The sequence below is a fragment of the Ambystoma mexicanum genome, chromosome 9 (assembly GCF_040938575.1).
Source record: "Ambystoma mexicanum isolate Mex_15411 chromosome 9, UKY_AmexF1_1, whole genome shotgun sequence".
In the NCBI taxonomy this organism is placed as follows: Eukaryota; Metazoa; Chordata; class Amphibia; order Caudata; family Ambystomatidae; genus Ambystoma; species Ambystoma mexicanum.
The window spans coordinates 182050357-182067260 of NC_090931.1; the positions used below are offsets into that span (position 1 = coordinate 182050357).

The 16904-nt window shown below is 47.3% G+C and overlaps 1 protein-coding gene across 1 annotated transcript in view; it reads right to left on the reverse strand.

The window, feature by feature from the left end:
- TMEM25 (transmembrane protein 25) overlaps nucleotides 1-9469 on the reverse strand; it is a 142016-nt gene extending 132547 nt beyond the window's left edge. Inside the window, exon 1 of the mRNA XM_069614431.1 lies at nucleotides 9272-9469. The gene's annotated coding sequence lies outside the window, so the exon portion shown is untranslated. The remainder of the gene's footprint in view (nucleotides 1-9271) is intronic.
- Nucleotides 9470-16904: the final 7435 nt, after the last annotated feature.

The window sequence follows — 16904 nt, forward strand, 5'->3', positions numbered from 1 at the left end:
TGGCGTCAGTCTTTCTGTTGTTTTCTGCCAACGCGGCAGATGTTCTTTCATGCTTTGTTGCACGCACAGTGTCCGGAGTGCTGTTGGAGTAGGGTTCAGGTAAAACCTACCCACCTTTAGAACCCGATTCTCTCCCAGATAAGCCTGGCATGCGCCTGACTCTGCCCTGCTGCCCATGGAGGGTGTGACTAACCCATCATCAGCCCTCCCGTCCCATCCTTCCAGAGGTGGGCACATGCTCGTTGCGAACTCTCCAGGCCTCGCTCTCCTAGCAGGGACCAGCTCTAACGTGTAAAGTCTGCCATCTGGGCAAGGCTGAGTGTTTATTTGCTTAAGGCTGCATCTGAGTATGATTGAGGGCAGTCCTCTCTCAGCCCTAAGAGTCTTTAACGGTCGGGTTTATTTGCTCTGGGCACTCGCCCCCTCCCTCTGGCCCAAGTTGGTCCTGACGGTTTAGCCACCGAACCTTGAAGATTGGGAAATATATTCTCAGATTTTGGGGAGTACCTAACTGTACATCTTAAACGGCAGCTCTCAACAATCCAGTCGTTTGCAGGTGCAAGGTCCCGGTCGTGACAAAAACCTGGTTAGAGTTTGCTTAACAGCACATTTTTAATGCTTCGGTAATAAACTGCATGTCTGATGGGGCTGCTGTCAGCCTGCCGCAGGTTTCATGCCCAACCCCACGTGACCATGACCTGTGTTTGTTTCTGTAAGAAGCTCCTGTTAGTACAGAAACCAGCCTGAGAAACAGCACCTGGAGGGGGCAGAAGACTGCCAGTGTCCCCTCCTGTATTAAATGACACACTTGGCGTTTTAAGGGCATCTAGGTTCTGGAACTAACAAACTAACAAACTAATCTAGCCAATGTGCACGCGAACGGGTCACTAGTACTAGTTCCATCAATATATATATATACACCCACAGACCAGTTAAAGTGAGTCTGCACCCTGGCTGTGTGTGGTGTTGTATATGCAAGGCAAGGGTACCAAGTTTAACATTTGTTTTGGGGGGTGGTCTCATGGTAGTACGTCCAAGGGAATGGTCTTAAGGGGCCGCCTAGGGGAATGGTGGCGGAAGGTCGGACTCCAATCTCACTTCGGGCCCAATGATTAGTACTTTTATATCCATTTCTTTGGTGTGTGCAGCGCGCGATTAAAACTTGACAGTTACCTTTTGTTGGTAGCATCAATGCACGTATTCTTTTTAATTAGAGAATGGCTAGTTTTTGGAGACAAGGGAGTTGGCTTAGTTTTCTCACACAAGGAAGTTCCTGTTGCGCAGGTGAATGTGGGAGGCAGTCCTTATGCCCCACTCCCTGCTAAGAATACTTATAATGAAAGGCCCTCCCGCAGGGCTTTGATCATTATCACTCTCTCTGTGGTGTATTCCTTTATCTAGCGGTTCTGCCCTTGAGTTCATATTGTTAGCGAGCTGTGCTTGTGGCATTTTGTTTTGACTGGAAAAGCCTTTTGACCTGGGAAGTGGTAACATTTTTACGTGAACTGAGCCTTGTGAAGTGAGACGCCAACTTGAAGAATTTTATACTCTGAACTGCTTTTCTTTTTCTTAATTTTCTTCTGTTTTCTTTTCTTCTTTTCTCTTGTTTTATGCAGTGATGATATATGTAATTTAATACGCACTGCTATTTTAACTTTGTGAAAAGTCGAGTTCTTTGACTTAAACACAATAAATAAATTAAAAAAGCAAAGTCCCCAAGGTGTCCCCTGTCCCCCCCCAAATTTTATCGGTCTCCTACGCTCCTGGTCAGGAGTAGGGCGAGCGAGGAGGAGTTTGGAGCAGTGAAGTGCGGTTAGCAGGAGAAGAGAAAGCGAAGCAAAGGTGGAGGATGGCGAGAGGACTGCAGAGGAGCGAAAGTGAAGAGTGGAGGTGGGAGAATGAGGAGTGGGAGAGAGACAAGCGGCAGGGGGCGAAAGAGGAGCAGAGGTGGAAAGAAGAGTGGAAGTGGCAGAGAAACAAGCAAATGGAAAGGAGAGGAGAAAAGAGTGGAGGTGAAAGAGAGATGAATGGAGGTGGCATAAAAGTGCAGAGGTGTAAAGGATAAGAGTGGCAGACGAGAGAGAAGTGCAGAGGTGAGGGTAGATACTCGAGGAGAGGGAGAAGGCTAGAACAGGAAAAGCAAGAGTGAGAAAGACGGAAGGAGGAGGGGAAGATGGACACATTGCGCAAGGAGGTAAAGGGAGAATGGCATAGTGGAGGAGGTTAAGGAGGAGAATGGTGAGGAGAAAGAAGAGACCAACATGAGAGAGAGAGAGAGAGAGAGAGAGAGAGAGAGAGAGAGGCATAGAAAGAAGGACAAGTGAAGGGGATATTGGGAGGGATGGAAAGTTGCATGGTTGAATGGCAGGAGGGCAGATAGTAGGATGGGGGACAGAAGAGAGGAAGCTGAAGAAATGAGAGAGTGTGACAAAAAAACGAGAAGGGGGAGTGGAGTAGAGAAGAAGGGAGAGGAAAGGAAAGGTGCCAAAGTGAGATTAGTGAGAAAAGGCGCCATAGTTTCAACTGAAATCATCCGGTGTTGGAGAGGGGCCAGGCTGCAGCTCAAGGGCTGGAAGAACCAGCTGGGCCAGGCCTGCACTGCAAACAGGGGAAGAGAAGTGTGTTAAAAATAGGGATCAAACACCAGTAAAGCAGTTCAACACCAAGATGGCCCAAGGCACCAGTGGTGGTGCCACTTACTCCACAGGCCCTGGTGGACCAATGCAGCATACTGGCAAGTCCAGCCCAAGACATAGAAGACTCTACACAGTGTGAAGAAAAATGTAGGGGGACTCCAAACCCCAGAGTCTGTGACTGACTCTGCTGCTGGGTAGGCAGATTTGTTTAGCGAGGGGAGCACTGAAGATCACAATCCCAACAGAAGCTGAACTATTTGCCTAATCCTTTGTTTTGTCTTGTGTGCAATAAATAAAGTGAACCAATACTTTGGCTTGGAGTGGTCTGTTGATCCCTTGCTGCAATGCCATGGTTGGGATTCTTCACCTGGGCTGCCTCCCCGTAGCACCCCTTCTCAGTGTCTGGACAGGATGTCTTCCTCTCTCCTCTCTTTCCATCTCATCACTGCTTCCCCCATAGGTGCTCCTGGCCAGGCATCCTAGCCTCCTACCCTGAGCCTCTTAGTAGTTCTCCCACTCACTGCAGATTGTCTTCATGGGTTCACTCTTCACTGCAGTGGCTTCTGTCTCTCTGACTCATTCTCGGCACATCTCGGCACATCGCGGCTACTGTGGACACCTTTCTACCCACATTGCATCCAGGATGTGTTTAAGACCCTGATCGTTCGCTCTGTAGCCTCCAGTAGAGCTCCATCAGGTGGCTTTGCATCTCAATGATGCTCAGGATGGCGTTGTCTCTTGGTCTGTGTCACCGCTTCTGTTTCAGACACGGGCCAGGTTTCTGCCTCTTTGGTTCCACCTCCGATCTTCCACAGCTCGCAGGGTTCGGGCTTGCGTGGGACTCCACCTCTTTCGGATAATGGACACCACCTTGCTCTGCACCCTTTAGAATCTCCTGTTGTGCCGCTCGCTGTCGATGGTTCATGGGCTCAGAGGGCAGTTCACCACATATCCACCCCAAACTTCCACATTTGCTCTTTGCTCCCAAAGTGAATGTGTAAGTAACATAGAAACTCTGCCTTCAAATGTGTGCTGCCTCTCCGATGTTGGACTTAAACATTGAGTGTTGGATTGCCTGGAACCATCATCGTACCCATGCATTAGTGTTCTTATGACAGGAGAGCCAAACCAAGGGGCCATGGTCTGTCAATCAAACATAGAGTCTTCTACATAGCTAATACTCCTGAGCCTCCATGGCTCATAACATGACTTGACATTGTTGTTCAATTGCAGAATATTGAGTCTCTTGAGGGAAGAGCTTTCTGCTGATGTACAATACAAGTTTCATTCATCCATCTCGAGTTTTGGGTAGGGTGGCTCCTAACCCCAACCTTAATGCAACAGGCTGTAATGCAAAGGGTGGACTGAGTTCTGGAGTGATGAGCACTTGTGCATACATACTGCTCCTTTAAGATTGTGAAATGATTTTACAGCCAACTTATTCCATCTTGAGATGTTTGCCTTCTTACTGGAGAGCATATTGTTTAGTAGACTAGTCTGGGAGGAGAATTGAGGGAACTGCCAGGAAAGGTTTATTGTGTCAAAAAATGATGGCACTTCCTTTTTCTTCTCCAGTACGGTGAGTATAGATTGGACCATGGTGACGTGTGGTGTGGTTTATTTACTCCATTCTCACCATGATAACCCAGGTACTGTGCAGCTGTTGTTATAAGTGCACACTTGGAAGGTATCTAGTAATACTATCCCTATAAATAATGTCGCCATATATATGGTCGCCAGAAAACAGCACAGGTGACATTATTTATGCAGATAATTTATGGGGTAAATGGGGGCGGGGGTTGCGGGTGTCCCCCCAGCTCCCTTTAAAAAAATATGGGGTTTGCAGGGGTGTCCACCGCAGGTTCCATTGGTTAATATTGCCGCAAAAAAAACAGCAACATTCTTGTATGGCGATATTTTTGCAGGTATATTAACACATGGAACCACTTGGAATGGGTTTCGCATAAGACTGTCACATCCAACGATAGACCAAACCAGTCTTGGATGTTTCAAGTGGTCTTCTGAGGTGGAACTATAGATGATCACCTCATTTAGGGACCTCTGTTGCCATACTCTTGATGTTACTATCGTAGATGGACCATAAGGCTTAGAAATGTGGCTGGCGCTCCATGCCACCTGCTGATATACTTTGGTGAGATCCAAATTGGTAAGGTATCTAGACTGCTCAAGTCGTTTAATCAGTCATCAATGCGGGCATGAGGTATGCATCAAACCTGGATATGGAATTCACCTTCCTAAAGTCTACGCAAAAGTGCCAGGCACTATTGCGTTTAAGGACCAAGACGAAATGGGAAACCCACTGAGTAAAAGATTTCCCGATGACTTCTCTCTTCAGCATTTTTTTACTTCATCATGGATAACTGCTCTGCAAGTTTTAGGAATGTCTCTGTCTCCCTATCTTCCCAGGAGGTGTTTTATCCAGTGGTTTGGGAAGTTGTCTATTCCTGCTTATTCTTTAAAGAACTCATGGAAGTCATGAAGACATTTGTTTCAATTACTCACCATTCCTTACCTTGTAGATCTGCCAGGTCAGTGGGAACTTTGGGTGTAATGGGCGAATCACAAATGTTCTACCTGGCTAGTTTTATCCTTGAGGAATTACGTATCTTGTTACGTTTGTTTCCAATTTTTTAGGAGGGCTCCATTTTAAATTTGATCTAATTTCCGACCATCTGGCTGATGGATCGGACGATTCAAATTTCCCATAACTTCTGTAATCTTTTACTGACTATGCATTTCTTTTTTATATATATTTTTATTCATTTCATAAACAGAGATGTGTATTTCGATCAGAAATTAACAGCTAGGTGCCTATAAAGTAGCACGGAGATGAGATCAAGCGGGGAGCCCGTTTATGAGGGCGTGAACAAAGTGGAACATAGACCAGGGACAAAACAAAACAGAACAATAATTGGGCAAGTAGTTTGTTGTCACTAGGTGGTAACGAGACAAGGACCTGATCTCCTACCCGGAAGGTCCAAAGGCAGCATTTTGTTTGTATAAAGGGTTCTGCTTCCCCTGTGCTTTTTCCCGGTGGTTCCTCCCTAGGGATCATACGAGCCTCATGTCTCTTGATATTTTTTTTAAGAATTCAGCCTGTTTTGCGCTGAAGTTTTCCTGGTCTGCCCAGTCCATGTATTTATTGGTTTTATGCAGAGGTACTACTTATCTAGGAAATGCTAAATCATTCTCCTTTGCATAATTTTAATGTTAAGACCTGTCGTCATGCATACTTTTTTGTTATGATCGCTCAACACATTACTGTTTGTTGGAGGTTGTGTTACTTTTTGAGAGCCGCAATGAGAATCAGGGATAATATTTTGCATTAAGTACTAAAGTTTATGATGTTGATGATTAATTCTGCCCATTAATTCCCTATGTGTATTTTAAATGTATTGTTCTAGTATCTTTATTTTTTATCATTAATATTTGTGTCTAAGATGTTATGCCCAACGTGATGTTTCAGTGTATATATGTTAAATGAATGAATTTGAATAAACATTTACAAAACAAAACTACAGCTTTTCTTAAAAGATAAACTTTAGGGTTTTGTTAAACCTTCAGACTGGTTCATTAGTTTGAGGCCAGAATACTGATGCGCAAAGGTTTTATTTATATCTTCCATAACCTTCGACGCGAAGGGTGTCCCTTGGTCTTTTGAAATTTTGCACAGAAAACTCACTCTAATAAAGTATGGTATTAGTACTTTCAATATTTCCATTTAATACCGCGTTATTGGGGTGGACCTTGAAACTTTTGGCTGCAGTTGGAGCCTGAAAAGTCACATTACTGGAGTTGGTTTCCCTTTATTTGCTAAGGACTGGCTTCTTGGAATTCTGATGAAGCGAGAACCACTTTCTTGTAAACACTGGAGTTTTTCGCTTATATTAGCAACCTTTATAATATTGGAACCTATACACACAACCTCTTATGATGTCAAGATACCAGGGGTCAAGTCAACCACTTTCTTGGAAACACTGGAGTTTTTCGCTTATATTAGCAACCTTTATAATATTGGAACCTATACACACAACCTCTTATGATGTCAAGATACGGGGGGCAAGTCCTAAAAATGTAAGTGGGGTGACTCATCAACAAACGCAATGGGATGTGACGTTGCACATTTCATTAAATTGGCTTTGCATAACCACCCAAATTGCGCAGGACGAATGGCATTTGCCTTTCATAAAATCAATAGACACACAAAATCAAGACAGGATATTGTCTTCTAATAGTGTTTTTGAAAACATTAAAAGGTGTGCATGTTTTAAACTCCAAGAACAAAAACAAATGTTTCCCTGGGACTTGCAGTATCGAAATAGGATATTTCACCTTTAGTTGTTTGTTATTTTTCATCAGGTTATATAGTGCAGTGGTGACGTGTCCACCCTACACCCTACAAACCACTCACCTCTAAATAAGGTGAGTGGACTCCGCCCCCCGTGTCCCCCCCCCCCCCCGGGTACCCGATACACACTGCTTGAAACTCTCCTGAAGAAGTTGCCATGGTGCAGTGAAACATGTCGCGAGGTTCTCTTGTGACTTATAAATGCCAGGCTTGCCAATTGAAAAAAGCAATGTGTCTATGTATGTACACAATTGGACAACAGCAATAAAATACATGTTTGAATACAAAATAAAATGCATTTTCATCTCATTTGAACTTATCAGGGACTGTGCACTACAAACAACGTGATATACACACAAACATGCGTTCCCATCTACAAGCCTACCTGCAAGTAGAGCCTACGTTTCTCCTGTACTACACGCACCAACGCAACAGGAATGCTGTCCTGCATTTATCCCCTATCCCTGCTAACCAATCCCAGCCTGCTTTCCTTGAGGTCCTGTAGCACCCAGGGACCAGACCATGCACATGGCGGAGGTGTGCGGTATAAAACTCAATAACAAAAAACATTCATCCAATGGCATATCCCTATGTTTTCCTGCTGGGCCTATAAAGTTCAGTGCTAAAGCGCCTACAACTAGACCCAGCAGAAACCATGTGTGAGGGGACTGCTGGGAGTACAACAGGAGCACAGAGCCCTCATTGATATCCTCATTGGGCGCACAAAACTAGTCACATCACACCAAAGCATAACCCTAGTCCATGGACGGGACCCTGAGTCCAGGGACACGTAGCATTTCCTTTATACCTCAGCATGCACAAGTTCTAGGTTCCCATACAGCTCTTAACGTCTCTACGTCATGCCTGCTCTACATCAACACCTGTTGTCAAATGCTTGTTTTTGTATAGCTTTCAAAAATAAATACAAATATTTTAACACAATCCGAAAATTACGCATTTTGGATCTATTGCCCTTCACTGTGGACAATGTTGGGCGCATTACAAAACTGTGAACACGGCTCAAGAATTGTATGTTTTTTTAAGCTGTGTTGACGCTTAAGGACATAGTCGGGAAGCCGGAATAATGGTATTGTTTTCGAATACGTAATCTTCAAGTGCGGTTCCCCGGGACGCAAACCCGCAAAACGGCCGCTGGCAAAATCTATGTCCACGTGTTTACGCCCCCATGAAGAGAAGTTATGCGCGCTTCCTCTGCCCGTGATAACTCAGGGGGTTAAAGCATTGGCTGCAGACGCGCGTTTCCTCCTTCAAACCATAGATTCAAATCCTAGGAACACAATGCAGTGGGTTATTGCACAACCTGAATTCCTGGCAGGGCCGCCTCGGCCTAGATCGTTTCGATGTCGGTAAACATCAAAAGGGGTACGTTCTGATTTACACAACACCGTGTGTAAGGCCCATAACTTGCCAGTATTACTAGTATTATTGAAGAACGCTGTCATATGCAGGGGGACAAGCCGATATTTTTAAAAAGTGTTAAACATGGTTGCCCCCGCCTCCTGTATTTATTTTCTAAAGAAGTCCATGCTTGTAAACACGGTAGCAAAAAAACGAACTTATGCATAGGTATGAAGCGCCGAAAGGCGGGGAGTAGAGGCGCTTGAATAGCATAGATTAAGGGGGGGGGGGGGGGGGAGCGGGGAGAGACAAGAGCCAGGGTGCGGTGCCAGGACATGTGTTTTTCATTATGAATATCTGCTCAGCATTACAGGCAAGTACGCCAATAATTATAGTAATTATTAATAGAACACGAGAGTATTACCAGCAATTCACAGAATACTACTAATGGTATTATTTACAATGCAAGTCCCCACTCCTTCCCCACTGCTGATGCCTCCAAGACTCGGAATAAGCTCTCTAACGCCTGCTGCTAATTGCCATGAGAAGGGCTTGCGAGGGAAGCCGCGTCCAGCAGCACTGCCATGACGAGAAAAATACACACATAAATGCAGTGCCAGGTGCAGGGGGGCAGGAGTAACCCGGGGCATCCCTACTCCGCCCTCATTAACATCATGAAGGCCTTGCTAGCCCCCACAGGGAGATTATCTGCACGGGCGGGCGGTGGACGTCTTCGTAGGGGGGACTCCCCCCCCCCATACCCCAATGAGAACGGGTCAACTCCGGGGGGCAGACGCAGCGGCTCATAACATGACGAGGCTGCTCCAGGTAGCGCAGGAGGGGTACAGGGTAGGCCGCCCCCAGCCCTGGACCGCACTGGCTGCAGAGCAGGGGAGACCTCGCTTACCTGGCAGGGGGCTGCTCCCTGATCTTTCCGCGGGGAGGAGGTTTGACTCCTCCGAGCATGGATAGGGGGCGGGGGGAGGTGGGCAGGCCTCGGTGCAGGGAGGTGGGGGCGCTCCGCACTCGGCAGCACCAGTGCAGGCTTGATGGGCGCTCGCTGCAGCACTGCAGGGATGGGCATTTATCAACACTGGAGGGGGAGCGCCGCCGGCCGGGTATTAGTACACAACGGGCAGTAATGGGAATCAAAGGACGGGCGTTAATGGATCCACGCATATGAAGGCCCGTTTGTTGATGGGCACCAACATAGTTCGGATATTTATGGGCATCTGTAAACACCGGGCATTAATGTGCAGGGGGGTATTAACAGGAAGACGGCGACGTAATGTGTCTATAAATATCAGTATTTTTTATTTATTTATTTTATTTATTTGTGTATAATCTTAAAGATTTTTACAAAAGAACAACACTGAAAGGTTGTGCAAAAGTTCCACATTTCTGACTGAATGATGATTTCAACTTAGTTCTGAAGAGTGAGCGCAGTTTTATCAGCTAGCAGTTTGCCTGGTAAGGGGATGTTCCAGCCCCTGCAGGGGGCACTCGAGGGACGTCCCACATAGCGTGGGCGCCCCTCTGGCTGCCCCCCCTCCCCTTGTGGCTAGGCAGGTCAGTCCCCCTTCCGCTCCGTCACGAGTGGGGGCGAGCCGTCCCCAGGGCGGCCATTTCTGGCTCGCCCTGGGGACTGCCTACAAATACAGAGGAGGACTGGAGCACGGCCTCTTTCCAGTCCTCCTCCGTCGAATTGGGTGTGTCGTGTTCGGGCGGTTCATCTGCGTGTGCGGCGTTCCTCTGTGGGGTTTGTATGCCAGCTGGAAAGGACCACTTTTTAGTGTGCAGGAGGTACAGTGGACAGCGATTACGCATCGCTCCAGGTTTGAGTAGAAATGTCGCAGATAGGGTCTGTTCGCACGATTCCAGGAACAAATGCGGGCCAGAGGAAAGGACTGGGCAGAGAAAATGCTGAGCGAAGGACAAGGGCTACTTCCTTACCAGCGCACGGTGGATGCACAAGTTTATGCTGTTCCAGACACACCCCCCCCCCCCCACGGAGTCACCACCAGCCAGTGTCCCGACTCCTAAGAGGGCACCAAGCACAAGGTAAGGCGCAATTGGAGGTGCCCATAATAGAGCTGGCTGGAGCAGGTTTGGGGTCCAAGTTACACCAACCCCAAAGAAACAGACAGCTAGGAAAATCAGGGTGGCACAGCCATTGATCAGCCCTCCACAAACACCAAAGGGGACCGGTGGCCCCCATTGGAGGGCAGCCGCCAATGGGTGCTTTACGTGTGGGGGAGCCTATCCCAACTGCCACCATTAATGATTTATTGAGTTCATTACCAGCAGTGATGGCAGGGATGAGCGCCAAATTGAATGAAACACTGGGAGAAATGTTGACGTTATTGCGGGGACCCATTTTTCCCCCTGCAGGTGGGGGCACAAAGGGGGCAGTCCCAGCCCTAAACATCATGGTTCATGACCATCTATACCACAAAACGCCTAACCCCCAAAAAGTGGGGCAAAAATTCTGAATGTTCCAGTGTCCCCCTGCCGCCTCCATGCATGTCGCAAGGCACCGGACATTGCTCCAGATTGGTGCACAGAGTGCTTCTTCCTGGGTCACTGCACATGAAGGTGAGGAGTCTCCAGTGTCCATAAGGGATCCAATGCCCGTCGTCCGAGTTTGGCTCGAGTACGGCCATCGGGAAACCGCCCACGGTTCAAGCCACGGCATACTCCTCCCGGTCTAGGACTGCCCCGAACTCCGCCTGTGACAGAAAATGGAACAATTAGTACAAAATAAATCCATGAATTTCGTACAATTCCCTTCACACCCACTTACACCTCGATCTCCGGTGAAAACATAAAAATTAATACAAATTGAAGCATGCATCATTTTAAATCTTTTCCCCAATGCGCACTCTGGTCTATGCTAAAAATGTGAACAATTATACACCATGAAGCAAGACATTTAACACACTGTCCTTTGCACCCACTTAAACCTTGATGTCTGCTGAAAATGAAAAAATTAATACAAATTGAAGCCTGCAAGTCTTTGAAACCTTTTCCTTTTCCCTATTCACAACCTGGTCTCTGCTAAAAAATTGGATTTATACAGAATGAAGCAAGCAATTTAACACACTTTCCTTTGTACTCCCTTACACCTTGATCTCCTCTGAAAATGTAAAAATGTATACACATTGAAGCAAGCAAGCCTTTGAAACAATTTGCCTTTACCCCCACTCACACCTCAGTCTCTGCTCAAAAAAATGGATCAATTAATACGCAACTAAGAAATCCAACCATTGAAACTATTTACAACAGCGCCACTTACACCTTGATCCTCCGCTCAACCTATATTCCCCCCTGCCCGTCTTTTTCTGACAGGATAACTCACACCCTCGTTCATAAAACTGCGCTCTCCAACCTACACCTGGGTGCGGGTGGGTGGGTAATTCAACGGAGGAGAACTGCAAAGAGGCCGTGCTCCAGTCCTCCTCCGTATTTGTAGGCAGTCCCCAGGTTGGGCTAGAAATGCCCGCCATGGGTATGGCCCGCCCCCACTCGTGACAGAGCGGAAGGGGGAGTGACCTGCCTAGCCACGAGTGGAGGGGGGCAGCCAGAGGGGGGGCCCACACTATGTGGGACGTCCCTCGAGCGCCCCCTGCAGGGGCTGGAACATCCCCTTAGCTGCGTCAGCCCCCATTGGCGCCCCCCCTTGTCGTGTGAGGATGACTTTTTTGGGGGTTGGGCGTTTTGTGGTATAGATGGTCAAGAACCATGATGCTTTAGGGCTAACACTGCCCCCTTTGTGTTATGCTCCAATAAACTGTGATCTGTGTTTCCAAAATGCAAATTGTTGCCGGACTATTATTCACTGGCTGCTCAGGTCTTTGTTCCCAAAGTTGTCATCCTCACATAACGAGGGGGGGGGGCGCCAATGGGGGCTGACACCGCTAAGTCAATGTGGTGAAGTATTTTATAAGTAGCTAACACCCACTTCGTTTTGTCACAGCCAATCAGTTTGACCCAGCATGTTGGTTCGTCCATCCGAGCAAAGGTCGACAAAATCGACCACAGGTTTTGGGCTCTGATCTGCTTGTTTCCCGGCCAGTGAAGCAGTCGATGACGAATGGTTTCTTTTTCGTTGGGAGTAGTACAAAATCGACATCTGTTAATATTTGAAATTGCTCTAACTGCCAAGATTTCATTTGTTAGAAGCAAATTTAGGTGGGGTCTTAATAGGAAGTCTCTTCCTTGTTGTAACGCTGACCTGATTCCCACGGAGGCGCAGATCTTGACTGGGTTGTTACCGTGTCTTCAATTGTAAAGCGCAGGACTCGGCTGGTTCCCTGGGCTGGACCTCTTCTCACGGTATGCCTGACTTGAAGAGTGAGGTGTCTGCAGGCAGACGAACAAGGGGTTAATGAACGGTGGTTGGACGGACTTCTCTTCCTCACTCTCTCTTTCCTTGAGGCCCAAAGGATAGGTGTGCTCACCTTAAGTAGGTGAATGCTGGGCTCTCCATCCTGCGACTGGTGCAGGGGCGCGGGTACCAGTTACCCCACTGGTGATATTGTAAACCTCTTACTTGCAGAGGACAACTTTGAGTGCGAGGCCGTCATTAACTGCACGATCGGTTCCTTATATGTATCTGAACACCTTTAATGAAGTCCTTTTCTCTTACAGGCTTTGGATGCGGTAGGCGTTGTTTAATGGACGCCAAAGTACGTGCAAGCGCGTAAGTAGGTGGATGGCGCGCGTGAAGGCACGTAAATTGAATGGTTGCTGATGGTTTTAAATGCACTCTTTAATGTCTCTTTTTCTCTTGCAGGTTTTGGATGCGGTAGGCGTTGGTTCATGGACGCCAAAGTTCGTGCAAGCGCGTAAGTAGGAAGATGGCACGCGTGAAGGCACGTAAGTAGAATGGCGGCTGATGGTTTTAAAAGCGCTCCTTACTGTCTTTCTTTATTTGCAGGTGTGGGTATGCAGCGCTTGTTGGAATCCGGAGCGTGCGTCGCACAGGTAAGCAGATCAAAATATGCAAAATGACTGATCAATGTTCTTTGCCTTTACAGGGATCGATGGACTGCCAAGGAATGCGGCGTGAGGATTGGAAGATGCCGATGGATCGGGTTAGTAAAAATGCTGGCTTTTGGCTTTAAGTTGGCTTTTGCTAACCTGTTGTTTTTTTGTGCTGGCAGGTGCAGCTGAAGACAGGATCCCAGGAAGGTAAGAGTTTGTTCCCACAGGTGCTGGAGCTGGAGTTTTCACTGGAAGACTGGAGCTGACTCGGTGAGCGTCCTGCTGCTGATGCAGAATAACGCGAAGCACGTTGCATCAATCGGGCGTGGTTTAAATAGTGTGCAGGAGTGCTTAGGCGTCTTCTTCCACTGCCTCGCCTAGGTAAGGAAAGAGTTCCAGTTTCCAGAAGAGTCCCAGTGTTCCTGATCCAAGGAGTGGAGCCTGCCCCCACCCAGGTAAGAAAGTAGTCCCTGTCAGAAGAGGATGTGGACGTCATCTTGTTGGTGAGTATGCAGCATGGTCTGCTGTAGGTAGGTCCACCCAAGCACTTTTACACATCTTATGAGCCCGACGCTTCCAGTGCCGGGACCGATGATCTTTATGAGCCTGGCGCCACCGGCGCCAGGACAAGGTCCAAAAGGTCCCAATAGGGGCCGACTGGTGCCCGGAATGAAGGTTATGAGTCTGCTTCCAAGGATGTTGGGCAGGTCCTGCATTCTTGGAAGTAGTGATCATGACAGCACCCCCCCTCAAGGCCCCTCCCAAGCTTGTCTTCTCCGGGGGTTTTGGTTTGTTGGGGAAAGTTCGATGAAACCTTTTGATCAGCCGAGGTGCGTGGACATGTTCTGAAGGTTCCCAAGATCTTTCCTGGGGACCGTAACCTTTCCAGTCTATCAGATAGTATAGCTTCGAGTTGGAAATCTTGGAGTCCAGGATATTTTTAACTTCGTATTCAAGTTTTCCATTAACTTGAATAGGTTCTGGAGATCTGGTCAGTCGGGTCTCAGGTTGCATAGGTTTTAGGAGGGATACATGGAAAACTGGATGCATCTTCATGTGGGAAGGTAGGCCCAATTTAACTGCCACTGGATTTATTATGGCTGTGATAGGATAGGGTCCCAGGTATTTCGGGTTGAAGGTGCGTGGTCCTTTTAATGGTAAATGTTTAGTGGACAACCAGACTTGGTCTCCCACTAGATATTGGGGGGCCTCTTTTCGATGTTGGTCTGCTCCTTTTTTGTATTGCTCCTTAGCCCGTTGAAGATGTGTAGTGGCTTCCTTAAAGGCTTGAGTGATAGCAGAATGTAGATGGTCTACGGCGGGCGTTCCGAGATCCTGGGGTGGATCAAGGTTGGAGGTTTGAGGATGGATTCCATATAAGAGGAAAAAAGGGGTCTTTCCGGTTCCAGAATGGATTGAATTATTATAAGCGTACTCGGCGATCCAAAGGATGTCCTTCCAAGTGCCTTCTGACTGCTGCAGCATGCAGCGTAAATACTGTTCCAGAGTTTGGTTAGTCCTCTCGGTCTGTCCGTCGGTCTGGGGGTGGTGGCTGGTTGAAAGCCTTACGTCAATTTGAGCTAGTCGACAGCAATTTAGCCAAAAGTGGGAGATAAACTGACTTCCTCTATCAGAGACCAACACTGAGGGGAAGCCGTGCAACCAAACAATGTTTTAGAGGAATTCTCGGGCCAGAACTGAAGCTGATGGAAGACCTTTCAGTGGGATGAAGTGAGCCATCTTGGAGAATAGATCCACAACTACTAAAATTGTGTTATATCCGGAGCACGGAGGTAAGTCAGTGATAAAATCCATGGAGAGGGTATGCCAGGGACATGGTGGAATGTCTAATGGATGTAAGAGGCCTGCTGGTCTTTCCTTCAGACTCTTATTTTGGGCGCACACACCACAGGAAATTATGAAGTCTCTAATGTCCTTCCTCCAAGACGGCCACCAGAAGTGTCTTTTGATTTTCTCAGAGGTTTTGGTAATACCGGGATGCCCTTCCATTAAGGAATCATGATAACAAGAGATTACCTGTTTTTGTAACTCTGCACAAGGTAGCTATAGACGTCCTTGGAAGTACAGTAGGTTCTTATTCACCGTGAAGCTTTCTCCTTTAAGTGGCCAGTTCTGTAAATCTGCCGGAGTTACGAGTTGTTTGACTTTTGCTTCAACATCTTCAATGGATTGCGGGACGACCAGACCTAGAATTCTTTGTTCGGGAATTATAGGTACGGGTTCAGGATTGACCATGTGTTCATCAACTCCCATCCGGGAAAGGGCATCAGCTTTGCCGTTCTTGTTGCCTGGTCGATAAGTGATCACAAAGTCAAACTCAGCAAAAAATAGTGCCCAGCGGAGTTGTCTCGAGGATTGAGCTTTGGCGGTCTTTAGATACTGTAAATTGCGGTGATCTGTGATTACTGTGACTGTGTGTTTGGCTCCCAGAAGGTAATGCCGCCAGGCCTTGAAGGCGGACTTAATAGCCAAAAGTTCTTTATCTGTGATGGTGTGGTTGATTTCGGGAGCCGAGAACTTGCGGGACCAAAACGCCACGGGGTGTAACTGGTTAGTTTCTGGATCTCTCTGCGATAGCACTGCCCCCATTGCAAGACTGGAGGCGTCAGTCTCAACGATGTAAGGAAGCTCCGGGCAGGGATGTTTTAAAACCGGTGCGGAAGTAAACTTGGCTTTTAGTTCCTGAAAAGCTTGCTCCGCTTCTGCAGACCACTCGGAACGTTTGTTCTTTCTTAAAAGGGCTGTAATGGGCTGGACTACTCGGGAAAAGTCTGGAATAAATCTGCGGTAGAAGTTGGCGAAACCCAACATGCTTTGGACTCCTTTTACAGAAGTTGGTGAAGGCCACTTGATGATTGCGTCAACTTTTCTTGAATCCATGTGGACTCCGTTGGGTGATAGAATAAATCCCAAAAATTCGACCTCGGTAACATGGAAAACGCACTTTTCCAGCTTGGCAAAAAGTTTATGTTGGCAAAGCCTTTCAAGAACTGCTCTGACGTGTTTCCGATGGTCTGCCTCAGAGGATGAGTATACAAGGATGTCGTCAATGTAAACAACTACACACACGTCTATAAGTTCCCTAAAGACGTCATTCATGAAGTACTGAAAGGCGGCCGTTGCGTTGCATAAGCCAAAGGGCATTACTTGATATTCAAACAGCCCATACTTGGTGCGAAAGGCCGTCTTCCATTCATCGCCCTCTTTAATTCGTACCAACTGGTAAGCTCCTCTGAGATCTAACTTCGTATAGATACAGGCGCCTTTAACTTGGTCAAGGAGTTCAGGGATCAACGGCAGAGGATATCTGTTCTTTACGGTGATCTGGTTCAGGGCACGGTAATCTATACAGGTTCTAAGGTCCCCTTCCTTTTTCGGGACGAAGAACAGAGCTGAAGAGGCTGGGGACTTTGAAGGACGGATGAACCCGTTAGCCAGATACTGGTCCAAATACTGTCTCAGGTGAAGATTTTCTGGCTCGGTAAGGGCATAAATTCTTCTGCAAGGAGGAGTGGATCTGGGTATCAGATCTA